Source organism: Dromiciops gliroides, chromosome 3 (assembly GCF_019393635.1).
Source record: "Dromiciops gliroides isolate mDroGli1 chromosome 3, mDroGli1.pri, whole genome shotgun sequence".
Lineage (NCBI taxonomy): Eukaryota > Metazoa > Chordata > Mammalia > Microbiotheria > Microbiotheriidae > Dromiciops > Dromiciops gliroides.
In genome coordinates this window covers 343,084,946-343,108,051 of record NC_057863.1, presented here as the reverse complement: position 1 = coordinate 343,108,051, position 23,106 = coordinate 343,084,946, and the positions used below count along the sequence as shown (strand labels likewise).

General features: G+C 38.5%; 1 protein-coding gene across 6 annotated transcripts in view; it reads right to left on the bottom strand.

Moving 5' to 3' along the window:
• EPHB1 (EPH receptor B1) overlaps positions 1-23,106 on the bottom strand; it is a 745,891-nt gene that overhangs the window by 176,065 nt on the left and 546,720 nt on the right. The window lies entirely within an intron of this gene.

Genomic DNA, 23,106 nt, shown 5'->3' with positions numbered 1-23,106 from the left:
TCAGACACTTGACACTACTAGCTGTGTGACCCTGGGCAAGTCACTTAACCCTCATTGCCCTGCAAAAAAATATATATAAATAAATAATAAAAACCCCTATAATATAACTGGTTCCCTGTTCATTAAAATTCAACCCATATTTTAGCCATAGCCATGTTCTTAGCAAAGGATATATAAATGAATCCATCTTGTTACCCTGATAGTATAAAATTCTTAAGGGTAAGATTCAAAAAGGTTGGGTTTTTTTTTGCCCCAAGGAGTATATTGTGCCTTTCAGGTACCTACTAAATGATAAGAAATTAAAGCATTACCCTGGATCAGTGGTTCTATTTTTTTGGTTGTTCTTAGGAAGACTTTACATTCTTAAAAATTATTGAAGACCCCAAAGACCTTTTGTTTGCATGGCTTATATTAACTATTGATATTTACTGTAGAGATTGAAACTGCTAAATTTTAAATACTTATTTAATAATTCATTTAAAATAAAAATAATAGCATGTTAACATAACACATTTTTATGAAAAGCAGCTACACTTTCAAAAGCAAAAAAGAGGTTAGTGAGAAGAGTAGAATTGTTTTATTTATTTTTGCAAATCTCTTTAATGTCTGGTTTAATAGAAGACAGCTGGATTTTCATATCTGTTTCCATAGTCAATCTGTTGTGATATATTGTTTTGGTTGAAGTATATGAAGAAAATCTGTCCTCACACAGATATGTAGTTAAAAAAAAGAGGATTATTTTAATAAGCACATAACATGTTAGTAGGATTATGAAAATAGTTTGGACCTCGAAGACCCTCTGAAAGGATGATAGACCCAAAGAAGTCTATGGAAAACTAATCTAGGAACATACATTTTCAATGCTCCTATTGTGATATGTGCACATTCCTTTCCCCCTCCTTCTTTTCCTTTTCATCATTTTATTGCTTTCTCAAAGCTATAAAGTGGCTTGAGATAGAATCACAGAGTCATATATCTGATAGAAAAAGATCCTACAGAACGAACTATAGAAATCACCCATAGAATCAATCAATACACATGCATTTAATCCATGCCTATAGTATACTGAGACACTGAGAATACAAAGACAAACAAGGAAATAATCCTGCCTTCAAGACATATATGCATATGGATAAATGCAAAATTTAGGCATAGGAACTGGACCTATGATTTTACTGATAGGGAGCTTAGTAAAGAATTTCCTATCAGAGCAGGTTAAGAAGTACCTTCTCTGAAATTGATAGTCTAACAGTTGAGGGGCAGCTAGGTGGCACAGTGAATAAAGCACTGGCCCTGGATTCAGGAGGACCTGAGTTCAAATCCGGCCTCAGACACTTGACACTTACTAGCTATGTGACTCTGGGCAAGTCACTTAACCCTCATTGCCCTGAAAAAAAAAGTCTAACAGTTGTCTATATTCTGAGAACAAAATGCTTTGTCCGATGTCTTCTTTTACCTTACTCTCTGAAATGTACTTTTTGATCCAGTGACAGGGGCCTCCTGGCTGTTCTACAAACAGGCACCTCCATCTTGTCTCTTGGCATTCTCTCTAAGCTGTCCCCTATGCCTGGAATGCTCTTCCTCCTCTGCTCTGACTACTGACCTCCCTGGCTTCCTTTAAGACCCAACTAAAATACCACCTTCAGTAGGAAACCTTCTCCATCCCCCTTTAATTCTAGTGCCTTCTCTTTGTTAATTATTTCCTATTTATCCTGTTTATAGCTTGCTTTTTATATATTTGTATGTTGTCTGTCTCAATAGATTTATATGCATATATATATATATGGATCTATATATAAGGATATATGTGTGTGTATATGTGTGTATAGATAGAAAGATAGATAATCCCTGCCATTAAGGGGATGTACATATATGTGTGTATACACACAAACTCTATCTCTATCTATCCACCTATCTACTTATCTACTTATCTACTTATCTATCTATCTATCTATCTATCTATCTATCTATCTATCTATCTATCTATCTATCTATCTATCTATCCTCTTAAGGGCAGGGATTATCTTTTACCTCTTTTTGTTTCCGTAGTGCTTAGCACAGTGCTTGGCACATAACAGGCACTTAATAAATGTTGATTGATTGATTGATATAGTTAGTATATGTCAGAGATTAGATGTCTACCAAGGTCTTTTTGGCCCCAGCACCAGTTTTCTGTCCACTTTACCACAATGGTGCTCTATACAAAATATATGCAAAATAAATAAAGGTATTTTTTTTTTGAGAAATACAATGGCAGTGGGCAGGGATGGGGGCAGGGAGATGATTAGCAAAGGCCTCATGTGGAAGGTGGCATAAAGCTGAGGTGTGAGGGAAACTAGGGATTCTCAGAGGTGGAAGTAAAGATAAAGTTCACTCCAGGCACAGGGGACAGCATTTCCCAAGGCTCTGAGATCCTGATATTCTGGGTTGTATGTGAGGAGGAGTAAAAAGGCCAGAGTCATGGACATTATAAAATGTTACAGCTAGAAGGGAATTTGAGATCATGTAATTCAAGTCTTTTCACTTTAGAAATGGACAAACTGAGGCCCAGAGGAGTGGGATAAAAACTTAGGTCAACATACCAAGTGAATGACAGAACCTAATCTATCTACTTTGGCTTCCAGGTAACAAGAAGAAGAATGAGACTGGTTTTCTTCCCTAAGGGAGTCATAGACCAACATCCCCAAGCACTGAGGACCACTTGACACTGCCCTTTCTCTTCTCTCTTATCCCTTCTGGCTAGATTTTAGGAAAAGTGGTAGTGTATGCCTAGGTGGTAATGACAATAACAACAATAGATCGCATTTATGTAGGACTTTGAGCTTTGCAAAGTGTTTTTTACAAATATTTCATTTTATCCTCACAATAGCCTTGCGAGTTAAGTGCTATTATCATCCTCATTTTATGGATGAGGAAACTAAGGTAGACTTGCCCAGGGTAACTGAGCTAGGAAGTACCTAAGGCTGAATTTGAACTCAGGTCTTCTTGACTCAAGGCCCAGTGTTCTATTCACTGTAACAGCTGCCTATTTTATATAGTCCTTTATGTCTATGTCTTGTGTCATGGTAAGTCAAACTGTCACCACCACTTTGACCACCTCCCCTCAGATTCCAGTGAAGATAGACCACAACCTTGAACCCAAGAGCCTGGGAAATAATAGTGTGCACTACACTCCCTGTCCTGCTTCTAACCTGGGCCCCACATTCATCACTGAGGGAATAATCACTGTGGAGAAGGACATACTTTCCTTGCCTCCACCCAATACTAAGTGCTGGCCAGGTGTTGCTGACAGGCAGGTAAGTCCAAGAAGTCCTGGGAGTGGCAACATGTCCCTCCCCCATGAGTCCTGCTTTCAGCCTAGTGCCCTCAGCCATTATCCTGGGAAGCCTCCTCTCCCTGATTTTTCCCCATGGAGATGAAGCCTGGCAACTGCTCCTGCAGGTGCTGCAGCCACAGCTACCAAAAACCCAGGAAAGAAAGTCCTTGGCACTGACAAGTAGTTCCACATCAGAACCTGGTGTGATTTTATCAGTGGAAATAACATTAAAGAAGCATTGCCATCTGCTCTGCTGCTGAGCCCTAAGAGTTACATGACCTTTGACTTACAGCTAAACCCATCTATGTGTTGTGTCTGTTATTAGAATATGAGCATCTTGGAGAACAGGGACTGCCTTGCTTTTCTGTTTGTAACCCCAGCACTTAGCATGGTGCTAAGCACATAACTGCTTAATGATTAAAAAAAACAACCATATTTTGGGGACAGTTAGGTGGCTCAGTGGATAAAGCACTGGCCCTGGATTCAGAAGGACCTGAGTTCAAATGTGGCCTCAGACACTTGACACTAGCTGTGTGACCCTGGGCAAGTCACTTAACTCTCATTGCCCTGAAAAAAAAAACAAAAACAAAAAACATAAAAACATATTTCATCATTCCTTCTTTCCCTTTCCTTCCTTCCTTCCTTCTTTCCTGTCAAGCATCACCAGGTCTATGAGGAAATTACAGTGTGGAACTCTGCATTATTTTCATCCATGTCCACTTCCCCAGAGTCTGCCCATGGCATAATACCTTAGCTCTTAAAGGTCTCTCTACACAGTTCAACCAAGCACTAACATGTTATTACACACCTAGTATGTGCCAGGCACTTTGCGAAGTGCTTTACAAATATTTCATTTGATACTCACAAGAATCCTGGGACTTAGATACTATTATTATGCCCAAGGAACAAAATTAGTGTGTATGGGGTGTCTGATGTTGAACTGAAATCCTGAAATTATGCAGCAAATCTCACACAATTTGGTGCCTCCTCATAGTTGAGGGGGAGGGGTCAGAAAGTGAATTCCTAGAGACATAAGATGGTGCTTCCAACACCCTTGAGAACTGACCTCTATAGAACCAGAAGGAATTCCAACATTTTAGAAACTTTTGCATAAGATCAACAGTTAAGGTTATAACAAAGATGTTTTATGAAAGGTCCCAGGTTGCTTATAAAGACAGTGCTATTAATGAAGAAATGGTTGGCTTGTGAGATGAGAGTTATGGAAAATATATTGAAATCTACTCCTTTGATGATAGAAGACATTGTAAGTGCATGTTGGTCCTACCCAGTAATAGATTTTAAACCCCTAAGCTATTCTGTCCAGATTTCCCAGCTAAGATGAGTAATAGAATTCATCTCTGATGATTTATCAGTGCAGCCTTCTCACCTGGAGGAGACATTAGCAAAATGAACTTCTTTCAGTGCCTAAGAGTATGAATATAGGAATGCCCTCAATAATATCCCCACTGAGTGGCCATTTGGTAGTCTATCACCTTTTGGAAAGCAGTGTGTTCTAGTGGATAGCAAACTGGCTTAGAAACCAGCAAGACCTGAGTCTACATCTTGCTTCTGACATATACCATGACCTTGGGCAAGTCACTTAACCGTCTAGGCAACACTATAGGCTTTTAGTTATGGAGAAGGTGCCAACTACAACCAGCAGTAGCAAATTGAGTTTCCTTATTTGGGAATTTCCTAATATTAAATCAAAAGTCTGGTCTCTATCCCATTCTCTGTGATCGGTTATTTGTAGAAGTGACACCTTTGTCTTAGGTATTCCTTGCCAGTAATATATCCATGAGGAAATAGTAATCTGCTTAACATGCCACATTACTAAAACAGTGGACACGGTCTCAAGAGATGAACTCTTCTTTCAGAGAAGAAAAAAGGAGTTCAGTCATGAGTAACAGGTCCCTGAAATTTCTCACTGCTTAGTGAACAGAAAGACAACATTCTCTGGAAATATCACCTTTAGACAGGAAGAATTTGCCGGTACAGATGTTGATGTTAGTAATGCATTTGGAATCAATCCACATGACACTCCAAAAACTGAATGAGGATGTGTGTAAAGTGGTTTATACTGGAGACAGGAATCAAATGCCAATGTATAAAATGAGGGAATAACAACCAAGTCATGGGGCACTGGGGAAGGATTATATGTTGAATCAGTCAATGACAAAACATTGTAGTAGAAAGCCAGTGTTAGATAGGATTCTATTAAAACATGAAAGAAAATCAGTTGAATACTCCATGCAGCCCATTAGACCTGAGCTAAAGTACAATTTTCAGGTTTGCTTCTGACAGGACAGAATTTGTGAAGAATTTTTATCAGTCTTACAAATAGCTTTTAAGAATTTCCCACCCGTATACATAACAATAAACAGAAAGAACTCCCTGAAGTAATGAATGGTGAATAACTACTTGCAAAGTCCAATAGGTTCACTGTTGTGCCCTAGATAGATAGGGACAATCTTTGCTTGCAGTATTATCTTAACTTACCTTAACTAATGCTTGTCTTAGAAATGTCTGTATCACTACAGTTAGCTTTAGATTAGAAGCTTCCAGAGTTCAGGCACTGATAGTACTGGGCATTCGTTTCTCTGTATTTGATCCATGTTCTTTGTCCTTTGTTTGAAGAGGACCATAAACAGATGTCATGACTTGCAATGAATTGGATTTAAATGAGGGAGGGCTGTGCAAAGTCACCAGCCCCAGTTTCTCTTCTGGAGCCACCTCAGGTTGTCCTGATAATATCTGATCCATAAAGAGAAGAGTAGAAGTAGGGCACAAAGTAGGAGGTGGAAATTATAGGGAGGTACATTTTGACTCAGTATGAGGAATTATAACCATCTAAAATGGAATGAGTTTTCTTTTACTGGTGTTCTTCAGGGGAAGGTTGGAGAATCATTTACCAGAGATGGTGTTAGATGGGATTCATATTCTAGATTAGAGGCTAGATAGATAACCTGTTTGTTCTCTTCCTCATGTAAGATGGCATGTTTATTTATTAATTATTAATTATTATTATTGTTACTATTTTTTTTTGTGGGGCAATGAGGGTTAAGTGACTTGCCCAGGATCACATAGCTAGTAAGTGTCAAGTATCTGAGGCTGGATTTGAGCTCAGATCCTCCTGAAACCAGGGCCAGTGCTTTATCCATTGTGCCACCTAGCTGCCCCTAGTGGCATGTTTATTTAACTTAGGTTTTACAGTTCAAAGCATAGCTCCATACAAAAAAATTGCTCTATTTCATCTTCAGAGAAGGCATTGTTCAAAGTAATTATTAACTATTCAGCATTGGGTTATAGGCAGAAAGAGGCCTGAACAGCTAAAGGAGAGCCTAAGACTAACTGCAGCCCAAACCAGAAGGATACAGAAAATATAATCGTATGCCTGTATAAAGGGATGAGTTTGCATTTTGGTAGTAGTAGGGATAGGAAGAAATAAGCATTTATTAATTACCTACTATGTTCTGGGTGACATTCCAAACAGCTTACAAATATCATCTCATTTGATCTTCATAACAGATCTGGGAGGTAGGTGCTGTTATTATCCCCATTTTACTGGTGAGGAAACTGAGGTCAGCAAAGGGTATGTGGCTTGCCCAAAGTCACACAGCTAGTGACTAAGGTCATATTTGAACTCAGGTCTTCCTAACCCTAGACTCAGTGTACTATCTACTGTGTCACAGATCGATAGGAAGGATCAAAGTTAAAGGATACATGTAGTTAGTGGAAAGTAAGCTCTTTGAGGGCAGGGCCTGGTTTCCATTTTGTCTTTGTATTCTCAGTATATAATGCATAACTTAATGCTTTGGACTCTTTAGGGAGAGGAGGGCAACGAGTTGGAGCTGTGATTCATTATGAGATATTGTTATAGAAACTCCCTTCACAAATACAGGACTTCAATTCAACAAATTATTCCTGCAAAAGTAACAAAGTCTCACAGACAAAGGTCTTAAAAGAATTATACCAGGCTAAAAGCATTCCCAGCATCTAGAGCTAAAAAGTAACCTTAGAGAGGCAGCTAGGTGGCACAGTGGATAAAGCACAGACCCTGGATTCAGGAGGACCTGAGTTCAAATCCAGCCTCAGACACTTGACACTTACTAGCTGTGTGACCCTGGGCAAGTCACTTAACCCTCATTGTCCCACCAAAAAAAAAAAAGTAACCTTATAAGTTAGATCACACTGCCCTATTCTATAGCTGAGAAAACTGTGACCCTGAGAGATAAATTAACTTGGTCAAGTTCACCTGTATATATAAAAAGGGCTTACTATTAGTGGAAGGGATATTAAATGATACAGCACTTTAGATGTAATGTGGATTGGCTTAGAAATTCCTCTTTACAGCATTTTTCTCAGTGTCTCTTACAGATAAAGGTCAACATCTTCAAGCATAAATTTCAACCCCCAATAAGACTTGAGATTACAGAATTTAAAGTTATAAGGAACACAAAAGATTTGCTATTCCAACCCTTTTATTTTATAGTAAATATATACACACACACACACACTCACACACAAGTATATATGTATGTGATATATGTGTGTATATACATATACATATACACACACATACATACACATACATATATACATGTTTATTTATGTGTGTATACACACACGCACACACACACACACACAGAGCCCTGCTGCTTTTCTCAAATAAAACCCTAGAGAAATACAATAAGAAGGATTTTGAGTCATTGTCTCCATGGGTCTAAGCTCCTTAATATCATGTTCTCTTCTTCTTTTTTCTTAATTATGTATAGATAGGCTTTTTCAAGAGTCTCTCTGATTTGTTGCCAGGGTTACTGCAGATGAAAGCACTCTGTTAAAATGGCTAGAAAAACTCTGTCCTTTTAAAAAGGGAAGAAGGCATTTATCTATTTTCCTTTGGGGTGGTATTCAGAGTTTTCTCCCATAAAGGAAAGGCACTTCCCTTGAGTTGTCCACTAAGAATAGTTTTTTCATGAAAACAATGAAGAAAGCACTAGTGCATCTAAGAGGTTAAAACAACAGCAACAACAAAATGGACACTTGATAAAAAATAATAAAACAATCCAGAGGCTTAAGGCTGTTACTGTGTTGAGATAATATCTGTCTCTTTAAATGTGATTTGGTAGAGATTATTTTTAGGAGAATGGGGGGGGCAGTCAATGAAATAGGTGGGAAGAAATTTGTGAGTTTATTTGTAGGCATTAGGCCAGAAATAGGAGCACTCTCGAGTAATCCAAGTAACAGGTAGTTCAAGAAAGCCAATTCCTTTGTCAGGAATCTTAATAAAGAAAACTGTCCATATACAGATGGGTCAGAGCCCTTTACAATAATTTGGAAGTGAATTTCATGCTGGTCCAAAATGCCAAAAAGCCTGATTGTCCCTGATAAGCCTGGAATGCTTTTAGCACAATGTTATGTGCTTGTGAGGGCTTCCTAAATGACTTTTGATGCTACTTCTGATGATGATGGTGGCAGTGATCAATGAAATTTGCAGTGACATTTGCAGGTAAAGATTTCCTTATTCTCCAGGAGGACAGTTCAAGTTCTGTCCAAAATGGTCCTCCTCCAGTGCCTGAAGCATGAGTCAGGCTCACTTTCTATATCCATTTGAATTAAATTAAACAGATATTGAGCACACACAGTATTCTGTGTGAAACATTGTGTCTTAACCCATCAGGCCTTAGCCTCATGGGCAAAAGGGAACAGAAGAAAAATAAATCACGGTCCTTGAACTAAAGAAACTAAAAGTCTCATAGTAGAGACAAGGTAAAAATATTTAAGAGTTAGAATGCATGGAAAGGTATGATGATGTATAATTCAGTGCCCAAGTGAGTGGTGCAGACCATAAGATCCATAGGTCAAAGAAGAGGGAGATTTCTACATGCCAAAAAGCCGGGGAAGGCGTCATAAAGGCAAAACTTGAACTATACCTTGAAATAAGAGATAGTATTCAGTAGTCAGAGAGGATGGGGTCTGGGGAAAAGAGCAAGGAGAAGTCATCTAAGTGGGAAATTTAAAGGAGGATGAAAATGAAGTATATGGAAGCCAATGAGGAGACTAGCTGCAAAGATAGATTACTGAGTGGTCCTAAAAAGCCAAATGAGGAGTTTGGATTATATCCTTCACTAACTGGGATGCCAAAAGGGATTTTTGATCAGTGGAATTGCATGATGAAAATGGTCCTGAAGGCACATGAAGCTGGCAGTAATTGGCAGGATTGATGCACTGTAGTAGGCTGTAACATTAGCCAAGAAACATATTCACTTAATTATACATCATCATACCTTTTTATGCATTCTAACTCTTAAATGATTTTACCTTCTCTCCTTAATGAGAGGTTTAATTTCTTGAGTTCAAGGACCATGCTTCCTTTTTCTTCTGTATTCCTCCCCCTATGAAGGCTTAACACAAGAGGGAGGGAATAACTGCCCCACCTGAGTTTAGTCAGTGCTGAAGGATTCAAGCAATTTAAGGTTTCTGGCCATTGAATGGATGGATCTTTAAAAGGGAGTGAGCCACACCCAGTCATAAATATTTGAACCTCTGTTTTGAGAGATGAGGGATGGACAACATTTCCCCCTCCCCATCACCCCTAGCCATATGGCAGCTAAAGCACAGGACCTGCATGAGCAAATCTGATCTGTATCCCAGACCCTAGCTACCTCTTCTGGTTTGCATTTATTTGCCTGCTTGTAGGTGATCAAGCAACAATTGGAAGATGGGAATATCCAATCAGAAAGACCTTCTTTAGAATTCACTCCCAAGAGATAGTGGGTCCCTTTATCAGAGGTGACTGGTGTCAGGAGGAGGAGTTTCTGTATCAAAGATGATCAATGATTAGAGGATAAGCCCAAGTCATGTCATGTCAGAAGACATAGACCTGGAAGGAAATGTTTGACTAGTACAGAGTCAAGAAGAAATATAAAATTCCCATGGGAAATATTTTATGATTTTTTATGATTTTAATTCTTACCCTTCCAGAAGAATATGATGGTAGGTTTTACTGCCACTTGTTTTAAGTCCTTATTAATAAATGCTTGTGATAGTCTTTTGTGGTAAGCATCTAAGCATCACTGGCTAGTGAGGAGACATGGATCTTTCCTTTCCCCAACTTCATGGTTACATTGCACAGTTCCCACAAAACACAGAATGTCCACAGTGGGCTGAAGGCCAACTCTCCCTGCCCTCCCATACACAGATACATACACATCCTTCCTTCAGCTGGAAGTACCCTGAGTCCTACTACATTCTGACCCCCAGAATTGTTCTCCTCTTGATTGGGGACCATCTGTCTTTACATTGCTGCACAAGGTCTTTGGGGGCATTTCTAATGCCCCATTACTTTCCCTGACAGAATTTAAGTATTAACTGGCCTTCCCATCTGCCATGAACTAAATATGAACATGAATCTTCTTTTATGTGCTGTCTCCACCAATTGGAATGTGAGCCCCTTGAGTGCAGGGTCCATCTCTTTTCTATTTGCATTCTCAGTCCGTAGCACAGTGCTTGCCATATAGCAAACACTTAACAAATACTTTTCTGTTCCACTCAGTCCTAGATATGAGCCAAACCTAAGCTTCAAGTATTCTTTCCCCAAGGTATTGGGGATGGGACATGATGAGACAAATGGCATGAGAACATGAGTCTGGCCCTCATTTTAGGTGGCCAGACTTTTTGAAGATTAAACTCAGTCGCTGCTCATATGAGTCCAGAGTGAGAATTCCTTGGTTGAGGGAGAAGGCATATGTGTAATAGTTATAATTGTTAGATATGGAGACTTTAGCTGGTATGTGAAGGGATGCTTCTAATCAGCCTTGAGTGTCTCATCTCTCTTGGGGAGCAACCCATGTCCTCAACTTAATTGATTTACTGACTTTTTAAATAAAATTTTACTTTCTTGGCATTGGATGAGAGCAGACCTCCATTTGGATTGTCCTTTACATCACCAATGAACTCCTGAAGAACAGTGGGGTGTCTTCTGTTTGGCAAGATTTGGCTTGAACCTCTATCTAGATGACCTTTGCACTGCCAGGGAATCTATCATTATTAGAAGTGCTATCCTTATCCTGCAGGGAACATGGAAGAATTTTCATATATAGCAGTTTTGTTTCTCACAGAAGAGTACATGAGTAACTTCCATCTACCCACAGGTCCCAAGTCTCTATAGGGAGAGCCCTACATCTTCTGGAAACTCATTTGGGACTAGAATTTACTTTTGAGGGGAAGGTCATTTTCCACTCTTTTGGTAATTGTTTGTTTTATTCCATTTTCCTCCCTACCTCCTTTTTTTTCCTTCTTTCCCCATTTTTCTTTGTCTCTGCTCAAATAAGGACAATACAAGTAAAGGTTGTCTTGGTAATTCGTGAGTGAAGGGATGAAGACCTTAATTACCATGCTGGCATGTAATAGGGAGAATGTGATAGTCTGAGAGACATTTGTAATGACAAGTTATAAAAGTCCGAGTGATTGATTGGATGAATATATAGGATTAAGAGGATGAATTTGTGAATGATAGCATCCATATTTAAACCTGAGTGCCTGGAACAATGGTAGCATCATCAATAGAAATGAAAAATCTGAAAAGTCTATTTGTGATGTTCAGCAGTAAAGTTTGCCATGTTTGATTTTGGACATTTCATGCTTAGTATGATTCCTGGGACATAGAAGAAGGGATGTTCAAGACGCAATATAAGATATGGGAGTGAAGCTCAGGAGAGAAGACAGTCCTGGAAATATAGATATTCCAGATTATCATGGATGTGCTAGTTTATGTTGTGGGACTGAATGATCTCTGAAGAAGATGATGAAGAGAAAAAGAAGCAGGAGGTCAAAAGAACTCATGGGGCAGTTAGATAGCACAGTGGATAGAGCACCGGCCCTGGATTCAGGAGGACCTGAGTTCAAATTCAGCCTCAGACACTTAACACGTACTAGCTGTGTGACCCTGGGCAGGTCACTTAACCCCAATTGCCTCACACACACACACACACACACACACACACAGAAAAAAAACTCATGAGACTTCTGGACCTATAAGTTCTCCCCCGTGACTTTGGTGAATGTACACAGCTTGGAGATAGGAGAAGAAAGAAGATTTATTAATGAAAACACAGAAAGCCCAATTCAAGAGCTGGGAAAAGATTAAAAGGAATAAAACATAAGACATGCTAAGAGGAGAAGGGAATTTCATGAAGAAAATAATGTCAATTATTACAGAAGATGAAGTGAATTTACTTCCATATGTAAGATTTTCACTCCCTTGGATGAGGTGGCACTCTGAAGTAGAGCCCTCCTGGCCATGCTGCACTTTGTGTGTATGAGGGGGCAAGATTCCTGATTGGCTGGGAGATCTCTGATCCCACACTCTTATGCTCAGCATATGTGAGGGAACTGTGACTTCAGATGTTTGAAGGACACTGAGAGAGGCAAATACAGACTTTGTAGTGGTGGAACGGAGATTTTCCTTAGAGCTGCAGACATATAGGGAGCTAATTCCTGTGTTCCTTATTTTCAGAACTTGCAACTCTTGAGATTGCTAAGGGGATCAGCCCCCTTCTGTGAAATCATTTTCTCCTTGGTTGAGTTCATCTTTTTTGATCTTCCCAAGCAGAAAGGCTCAATTTACTCTGGTATATACTATTGTATATACCAATCCGTATAACTTCTTTAATATCTGTATACTCATTATTTCAGCAAAGAAGTTTATTAGTTCTTCATAATGGCATTTAGTATGACCAGAATTTGGTGGGAGGGAGATAAGCTGATGATAGTAAGCTAAGTATTACCTTCACCTTGAGACGGATCATGGAAAATAACATGTATCCTGAGCATCAGAGTATCATATCACTAAACTACAAATATGTGAAATGTTATAGAGAGATATAATTCTACTTGCAAACGCCTTTTGGAGATATGTAAGGGCAAAAGCCAATATCCAACTCTGGCATCAACCTGCTTCCCCCAAAAGGTAGAAATCACAGCTTCTCTTAGAGGCAGAGTAGGCAAGATACCATTTCAGATATCTACTCTTGAGCCAAGCTATCTTTATAACATGAAGCCTAATCTACAATATATCATATATATGTATATATATACTTATATATGTGTATGTGTGTGTGTATATATATATATATATGTGTGTGTGTGTGTGTGTGTGTAAGGGAACAGAGTAATTTTTTTTTGTAGTAGAAAAAATTGAAAGGAAAGGAGTACCCATCAGTTAGGAAATGGCTGAATAATTTGTATTATAGAAATATTTTGACCAGGTATAGGGCCAGAAACAAGTCTTTAAGGAATTAAATAGAAAGTGAGTATATATTAATCATTTGAGAAGTTTAAAAGTGAGAATGAGTAAAAATTATGAGATGGTAACTTGGAAAAGGATTATTCAAGATAGAGAAGACATGAATCTGTTCAACAAATTTTGTAAGCCATAAAGATAAACGTATGCAAGTAGTAGTAGTAGTAGGCCTCCACCAGTTGCGGACGACCATAGATCAGCGCCTTGAAGAGCCACAGGCCACAGTGTGGCTGTGCAGTCCGATATTTGAGCCACAGCTCCTGAGTGACTTATAACTGGTAACTGCTGCATCCCATGGTTGTATCTACCCCATGAGGAGTAGCTGGAGTGTCTTCTCCAGGGCGCTGGCCTGGGCGAATCAATATGGAAAACAAGCTGTTGCCCATGCAGCAGGTTTTCCCTCTCCACGACACTGGTGGATCCAAAGGATAGGCTAAGCCAATATAGTTTGGCACCAGTGCCGCCGCAGGAGTTGCCAGAGGGATGTGATGTCCAACATCCAACTGCCTAAGGGACTCCAACTCCTGATTTTTCCTTGGGGTTTACTCCCGAAGCCTTTCCCATATATGGGTATAGCCACAAGGCAGGAAGGTTTAAAATCAGGGTTCCTTCCCCTAGGCAGGTTGCCTGCCAAGGCTAACAAGCCCCACCTGCCTGAAGCGACTGGTTTTAAGGCGCCAGTGACTTGCCTTGTATATGTACGTATGAATAGATATTTAGATGTTTAGATAGATAGGTAGATAGATAGATAGATAGATAGATAGATAGATAGATAGATAGATAGATAGATAGATGTTCAGTTGTTTCAGCTGTGCCCAATTTTTTGTGACCCCATTTGGAGTTTTCTTGGCAAAGATACTATAGTTATTTTCCATTTCCTTCTCTAGCTCATTTTACAGATGAGAAAAATGAGTCACACTGGGCTAAGTAACTTGCTCAGGTTCACATAGCTAGTAAGTGTCTAAGGTCAGATTTGAACTTAGGCCATATTTGAACTCAGGTCTTCCTGATTCCAGGTCCAGAGTTCTATCTACTATACCAGCTAGCTGTTCCTACTATATTTATATGTATGTATGTATGTATGTATGTATGTATGTATGTATGTATACATATATATGTCTATGTATATTCATGTGCTTATATCTGTATGTATATGTATACATTTATATACACATATGTATATGTTATTAACATTTTAATCAGTCTCCTAAGAAAGAAGGACATTGATCCCTCCCTCCCTTTTGATTATCCTGAGTTAGAAGACATAGGTTCTGGTACCAATTCTGTGTGACCATGGACAGATCCATTCCCCATCTCTGGGAGGGGAACAGACTGGGCCTCACTTTTTTTCTTCTTTAAAATAAAGATGGTGTACAACATACAATCTTTCAGAACTCTTCCACTGTGAGTATTCTATTATTCTGTGACTCTTCCAAGTAGCATCTATTTTGGTCTTTCACCAATTTACTAAACTGGTACAATTTGGGGTTCCCAAGAGCCTAACCCAACCTAAAATCCAAGGCAAAACAGGTTTGGAGTTGTTTATGGAAGTATTTCTGTGCAGACCTATTCAGTCTTATTGAGTTGGAAATGACTTAAGGTGGCTCCCTTACTTTGCCTGTTGGCCTCACTAGTGATCCTATTAGCAGAATTCAGGAACTCACTTACATAGGTTTCTCAGTTCAGAAAGAGCAAAGGAGCCTCTAGCTGTCTGGTGAGTTACTGATAAGGATTGAATTTCTTTTCAGCAAGACATTCTTGTATCTAATTTTGCAGAACAAAGGATTTTGTAGAGTGAAAGGGGAAAAACCATAAAGTAATAATGTAGACAAGTTCTGGAGATGAATGCATGCTAGTTAACTTAGTAAAATACTAAAATGCATAGCCAAAGGGAGTACAGGAATGTGGAACTACATATTTAACATATTTTGTATTAGTCATTTACATTAAGGAAAATTAACAATTCTTATGTAACCCAATCTTAGTCTGGGACATTGAGAGAGTGACTACCTTGCCCGTGTTACACAACTAATACATAGCAGAGGTTGGATTTAAACCCAGTTCTTCCTGACCCCTAGGCCAAACAAATATTAATTGTAAAACACTTATGGTCAGAGGGGCAGCTAGGTGGTGCAGTGGATAAAGCATTGGCCCTGGATTCAGGAGTACCTGAGTTCAAATCCAGCCTTAGACACTTGACACTAGTCGTGTGACCCTGGGCAAGTCACTTAACCCCCATTGCCCCCCCCCAAAATACTTATGGTCAAGTTTTAATTCTATCCATCAGTGGAATACAAGAATAGTACTGAAAGTCCAGGAAGTCATTTATATTTGATTTGGAGAGGCATTTTTATATTGGCATTTGAATACATGTGAATCTGTTCTTCTTCTGAGCCCTTAAAAACAAATCAGTTATGCTGAACATTTAAGATCCTACTAAGAAAGAGCTCAGAAGCTGCTTGGTTTGCCTGGGTAAATCCAGGTGACTCTCCTGTCTACATACCTATACAGCTCATATCTTTCTCTTGAACTCCAGGCCCACATCAACCATTACCTGCTGTACATCTTCACTGGGATGTCTCGCTGGAATCTTAAACTTGATATGTCCAAAACAGTACTCATTATCTTTCCCTCAAAACTTGCCCTCCCTCCAAAGATCCCTTTTTCTGCTGAGTTTTTTCAGTCACTCAACTTGGTCATCTTGGAGTATCCTTGGTTCTCCCTCATTCTGCCCTGCCCACATATCAGTTTCCAGTCTTGTCAAATCTACTTCTACAACATCTCATTTCCATCACTTTTTCTCCAGTCATAGGACCACTGTTATTTATATGACCACTGCCCTAGAATAGGACCTCAGCATATCTCACTTGGTATATTCAAATGGCCTCCTAATAGATTCCTTGCTTCTAGCATCTCCCCTTTCCCCTTACAGTGTTTTTTTTATATATAGATACACACACACACACACACACACTCACACACATACACACACACACACATATATGTGTATCTCTATATATACACATATATGTGTGTATGTGTTTGGGCATGTTAGCTATTATTATCACTAGTTTTGTTTTACATTGTATTTATTGATAACTGACATTATATGGCATTACATAAAAACACCACAGAGATGCCAAAATAATCTTTATAAGCATAGGTCCAATCATTTAATTTTCCTTGCTCAAAAGTTTTCAGTAGCTCCCTATTGTCCCTAGGATAAAACAAAAATTCCTCAGATTAGTATTTTAAAGCTCTTCCAATATGTCTGCAGCCAGGCTTCCTTCACTCTACTTTTCTTCGTACACTCTATAGTCTACCCAAACTAGTTTAGTTACCATTACCTGAGCAAGACATCTCACATTCCTGCTTTGTCCGATCTATTTTCATTTTCTCCTCTTAGAATACTAAATTTTTGTAGAGAACCAATTACTTACATAGATTAATACTTGTGGAATGAAATTCTTACCTATTTTGGAGAATACTTGTATTTGTTAACTATTGGAAAATTCATAAACAATTAGAAGTTCTTATGTGGGGGCAGCTAGGTGGTGCAGTGGATAAAGCATTGGCTATGGATTCAGGAGGACCTGAGTTCAAATCCGGCCTCAGACACTTGACACTTACTAGCTGTATGACCCTGGGCAAGTCACTTAACCCTCATTGCCCCACAAAAAAGTTCTTATGTAATGCTATATAATATCAGTTATCAATAAATGTAATGTAAAACAATACTAGTGATAATAATAGCTAGCATACCCAAACACATACACACACATATAGGTGTGTATATATAGATACATATATATGTATCTATTTATAAAAAACACTTTAAGGTTTTCAAAGCACTTTATAAATACTATCTCATTTTGTCCTCACAACAACCCTGAGGTAGGTGTTATTATTACCCCCACTTTACAGATGAGGAAAACAGAGGTAAGTTACTTGCCCAAGGTCACATAGCTAGTCCGTGTCTGAAACTAAATTCTAACTCAGGTCTTTTTTGCTTCAAAGCCCAGAGCTCTAAACACTGCCATCTAGCTACCTCTAGCAGAAGAAGGTGGTGGAGAAAGAAAAGGACAAAATATCTAATATCTAGTGAGATTTGGTTCAAAGTTCCACTCCTCCAAGGGAGGCAGAATGGCATCTGCTTCTTTGGCATTTCCCTGTTGACCAAAAAAGATACTTCATAGATGCTTCTTCATTGAATGTCACTAGCTAAATAATACCAATATTACTATATCAATTGGTTAATTCAGTAAAAAGTGTTAATTCAGTGGCAGAATCCACGCATTAGTTATTTGGCATCATATAAACAAATATGTTTTTTAAAATTCCATTTCTTTTCAATGGACTTGTTTATTCTTCCATGTATGGAATGCTAAAGACATGGTCCATGAGTAGGAATGCTTTCAGTAGGCATTAAGAAGTTGAACTTTCTAGGTTGGATTGTGTTTCCAGCCAACCAGAAATATTCAGGAACTTATTACAAGGCCACCAAATGTTTGTTTTAGTCCTCCAGAGATGCTTCTATGCATGTTCACTCTAAGCAATGAGTCCTTCCTTCCTTCCTTCCCTGGGGAACTGATTTCATCAGTCACAAAATTGCTGTATTCCTAGCACCCTTCACATCCTTCCTTTGGGTATGAGTGCCTCAAATGTCACCTTCATAAAGCCTCCCTTGTTCCTTTGGTCAGTAATGACTTTTCTTTCAGGAACCTCACAGATCATTTTTGAGTTGCAGCTTTCTAATGCACATGTCATGTAATACTGGGTATTATTCTCATTTGTGTCTATGTGTTTACATGTATGTCATTTCCTCCTTTTAGGCTGTAAGTTCCAAAAGAGTAGGAACTGTCTCTTATTTAAACATCGTATCTCTCAGAAAACCTAATACAGTACTCTGCACACAGCAGGTGCTTTAAAATGTTTATTGAATGAATGAATGAATGAGCATGGTTCTCCATAACTGCCTAGAGTAATATTGAATTGTATTCAACTTCATAGCCAAACTTTGGTTGGAAATCAGTTTTTACTGAAGGAACTTTTTATAATCTCATGGAAAAACTAATTTTAATACACATTAAGGGTGCTCCATTTTTAACAATTTCGAAAACAAACTGTGTACACATCAAATGTATGTGTATTAAATGTATTTTAAATGGATATTTTTGTCATTGCTTAAATAGTTGGCATGGGCATGACTCTGGAGCCATGGTAGAACTATTCCTTGAGTGGCAAAGAGAAGGAAATATAGGTAGTGCAAGCTTTTTAGGTGGGCAGCTTTCATGTGATATTATTGTCAGAAGTACAGGGAATATTCCTTAAAAATACTTTTTCTCTACTTCCTCCTTATGGCTAAAATTCTTTACATAATCACTTGTACATAAGAATAATTCATTTTTATAGCACTTTAAGCTTTACAAAATGTTTTCCCCCTCACAATCACCCTGTGAGTTAGACAGTGTAAGTATTAAGATTCCCAATTTAGTGATGAAGAAACACAAGTGACTAGTATCTAAGGCAGAAATCAAACTTAGGTCTCCTGATGCCTCAGGGTCTAGTACCTCATCTACTATACCATACTGCCTCCAGTACACGTTCATTCACAAAGTAGGAATCCATTTGATACATGTTTGATTAATTGAATTTAATTAACTCCCAACAATGGCAGCATCAGCTTTGCCAAGGAACATAGTTCCAGAAGTGTCAAGTGTCTGAGGCTAGATTTGAACTCAGGTCCTCCTGACACACGTACTAGCTGTGTGACCCTGGGCAAGTAATTTAACCTTCATTGCCCTGCAACAAACAAACAAACCAACCAATTCTTTGGGAAGATCTGCCATTTATTTACTACCAGTGTGACCCTGGTCCAGTCACTTAACTTTTTTAGGCCACAACTTCCTCATTTATAAAAAGTAAGGTTTTGGTCCTGATGACCCCAAGTTTTCTTCTAACATTACATTTATTTAATTTAACCAAGGGTTCAGACTCTATTTCCATTCTTATATACGTGAAAATAGTGTTTATTCATCTATTTATTTATTTATCCATTTATTGATTGATTTGTTTATATATTTGTCATTATAGTCCCAGCACGTATCACTATCCCAGAGTAGGTACTTGATAAAATACTGGTTGAATCAATGACTTAACCTCTCCAGGACTCATTTACTTCATCTTTCTAATGGAGAGAATAATATTTGTATTACATACAACACAACATTGTTGTGAGGAGAAGGTATTGTAAACCTAAAGCCCTATATAAGGTTGAGCTGCTGTTGCTACTATTATTGGATAGTCTGAAAGAACTTCAATCTGAAAAGCACTAGATTCCATGTAACAATATAGGTGAGTTGATATATTTGGTAGACCAGGAAGGCTATAGACCTCCAAAACATACATTGTAGAGTGCCTGGAACCAGCATGTCAGAGAGCTAGTCCATTCTTTCTGCTAACAGTATCTGAGAAAACCTAGCCTTCAGAGGTCAATATAGACTTCCAGGAAGAAGAATGGTGTCAATGCTACTGATGCTCATTAGTCTTGCCTGGGCCAGGGAAGTTTGAAAAGCACACAACTCCCAGAAGCCCTTGAGCAAACAAAATATGAATCCACTGAATGCACATGCCACAGAATTTGATTCAGGACTGTTTAATTTCCCATGTCTCTTGGCTTTTTGCTTGGCTAATTGGTTTGATCCTTTCTTGGCACTTTACATCCATAATCTCCCCTTCCTCTCTTCACAGATTGATTACCAGTGAAAGACTATGAATTGATCTTGTGAATGCCCCTACTTCTTCTCCTCTTTGCTTCTCACCCACATTCCTCTCCCCTGTTTCCCACTCAGTACCCTGCTGGCTACAGCAGTTTGGTAAACTGTGACAAACTCTCTCTTTCCACAATTGGCAATGTCTTAAACTTCAAACACCCCTGGGAAAAATACCTCCTTTAGTTAATTTTGCATTCACATTGGAATGCAAATCATTAAGATGAAATCCTTTCCTTGAAGTTGGTTTTAATAGTGAGAAAAGCAGAATGAGTTTAGAAGTACTTCAAGATTATAGTAAGATACCCAAGGATGGGAAAGAAAGGAAACAGGAGCTAAGAGCATCAAAGACAACCTTTGCCTATTTCATAATTATGTCTGGAGCAGCAATTCTAAATTACTTTTTGGTCTCGGGATCACCCAAAGTATTTTTGTTTATGTGTGTTATATCTATGGATATTTATTCAAAATAAATATGACCACATTGGAAATTAAAATGTCTTAGTATTATTATGAAAATGGTTTTGATCTCATGGATCCCCCAAAGGGTCTTAGAAATTCCTTGGGATCCCCAGATCATACTTTGAGAATGACAAGTCTAAGGGAAAGCTTTGGCAAAAGGCTGAACTGGATTACTCATATATTCTTTGAATCTCAGAAGGTTTTATTCAGGGGTATACTGGAGCCAAATCATACCAGTTTCCAAGAGCCAGTTATTAAATTTTCAGTGTAAGCATTTACACCTCAGAAAGCAGAAAATGTTGTAAATCAGGGCTTGACTTAATTGTTTTGTTGATTGTCTAGACTTAAGAAAGTGTTAGATAAAAAGTTAATAAAGCAGATTAAATTGGAAAGTATTTCATGTGCAAATGCTTTCCCCTCAGAGGATAAATGTTGTTAAACATTTAACAACACATCCCTGATTGTGTGAATAAGGGGCCCTCAGGATAATTTAGTCTAATCTCACTTCAGAGCTAGAGAGAAGAAATGACTTGCCCAAGTTTATACAGCTGTAGTGGTAGAATCTAGACTCAGGATGTTAGCTTTCCTTACTTTTAATCCAGTTGTTCAATATATCACACTGCCCCATGAGGTCTTACTGCAATCACCTTCCATATGTGGTTGCATTTTTATACTGTTGGCACCCCATCAACATGCACACCAATGGAAAAACAAAACAAATTTTTAAAAAAGCTTCTCTTGGGGCAGCTAGGTGGTGCAGTGGATAGAGCGCTGGTCTTGGAGTCAGGAGTACCTGAGTTCAAATCCAGCCTCAGACACTTTAAACTTACTAGCTGTGTGACCCTGGGCAGGTCACTTAACCCCAATTGCCTCACAAAACAAAACAAAAAACCCTTATCTCTCTTGTCTTTCAATAGAATTAAGCTAAGGTCATTATTCAAGGACACCCAGAAAAAAATCAGAATTGGGGAATTAGAAGTCAGTCCAATCTGTGTTTGTATAGGAATCTCTTTTATAACATCTTCAAGAAATAAGTGGTCACTCAGTTTTCCACTTGAAGATCTCTAGTCAGGGAGAACCCCTTGCCCTCTCAAGGCAGCCCATGCTACTTGAAACTAGTCTAATTGTTTGTAAATTCTACCACCACTACCCACATTATATGGATCCTAAATATTCCTCATCGTAATTCTATTAATTGCTCCTAGTTATGCCCACTGGAGTAAAATGATCCAATTCTACTCAATATTCCACATGATATCCCTTCAAATTGTTGAAAGAGAACTATCATATCCTCCCTATAGCATATGTTCCTCTCCAGGCTAAATAACCTCATTTCCTGAAATTATCCCTTATATGCCATGATCTTAATGTCCTTCATCATCCTCATTACCCTCTTCTAAATGTTTTCCAGATTAAAAATGTATTTCCTAAAATGTGATGCTAAGAACTGAACACAACCCTAATCTGACCATAGCAAAGTGGAGTAGGACCACCATTGTTCCAATTGCAGATTCTATGATACTATTGTTGAAAGCAAAGATTACATTAGTTCTGTTGTTGTTTGTTGTTGTCATTGTTGTCATCATTGTTGTACCATTTTGTCTGCCATATATTGAATTTGCAGTTAGTAGTGTTCTGGAGTCAGCTCATACCTGCTTACAAGTGCTCATTGTAACATTTTCAGCTTGAAAATTTACACCTCTACAAATGCTACAAATAAGGACTGATTTTGTTGTTGTTGTTGTTGTTTTGTTGCTTGTCCAGATAAGAGGTATCAAATATGTGGCCAGTCATGAGCATCTGCACCACAGTGCTCCTGAATGCTTATGAACCAGATTAAAATGTAATTGGGAGATAATTAACAAAATATACAGTGGAATATTTTTCTGTTGTTTAGTCATTTCAAACCCTTCATAACTCCATTTGGGGTTTTCTTGGCAGAGATACTATAGTGGTTTGCCACTTCCTTCTCAAGCTTATTTTATAGATGAGGAAACTGAGGTAAACAAGGTTAAGTGACTTACCCAGGGTTACACAACTAACTAGTATCTGAGACTGGATTTGTTTTTTTTTTTTTTTTCGGTAAGGCAATTGGGGTTAAGTGACTTGCCCAGGGTCACACAGCTAGTAAGTGTTAAGTGTCTGAGATCGGATTTGAACTCAGGTACTCCTGACTCCAGGGCCAGTGCTTTATCCACTGCGCCACCTAGCTGCCCCCCTGAGACTGGATTTGAACTCAGGTCTTCCTGATTCTA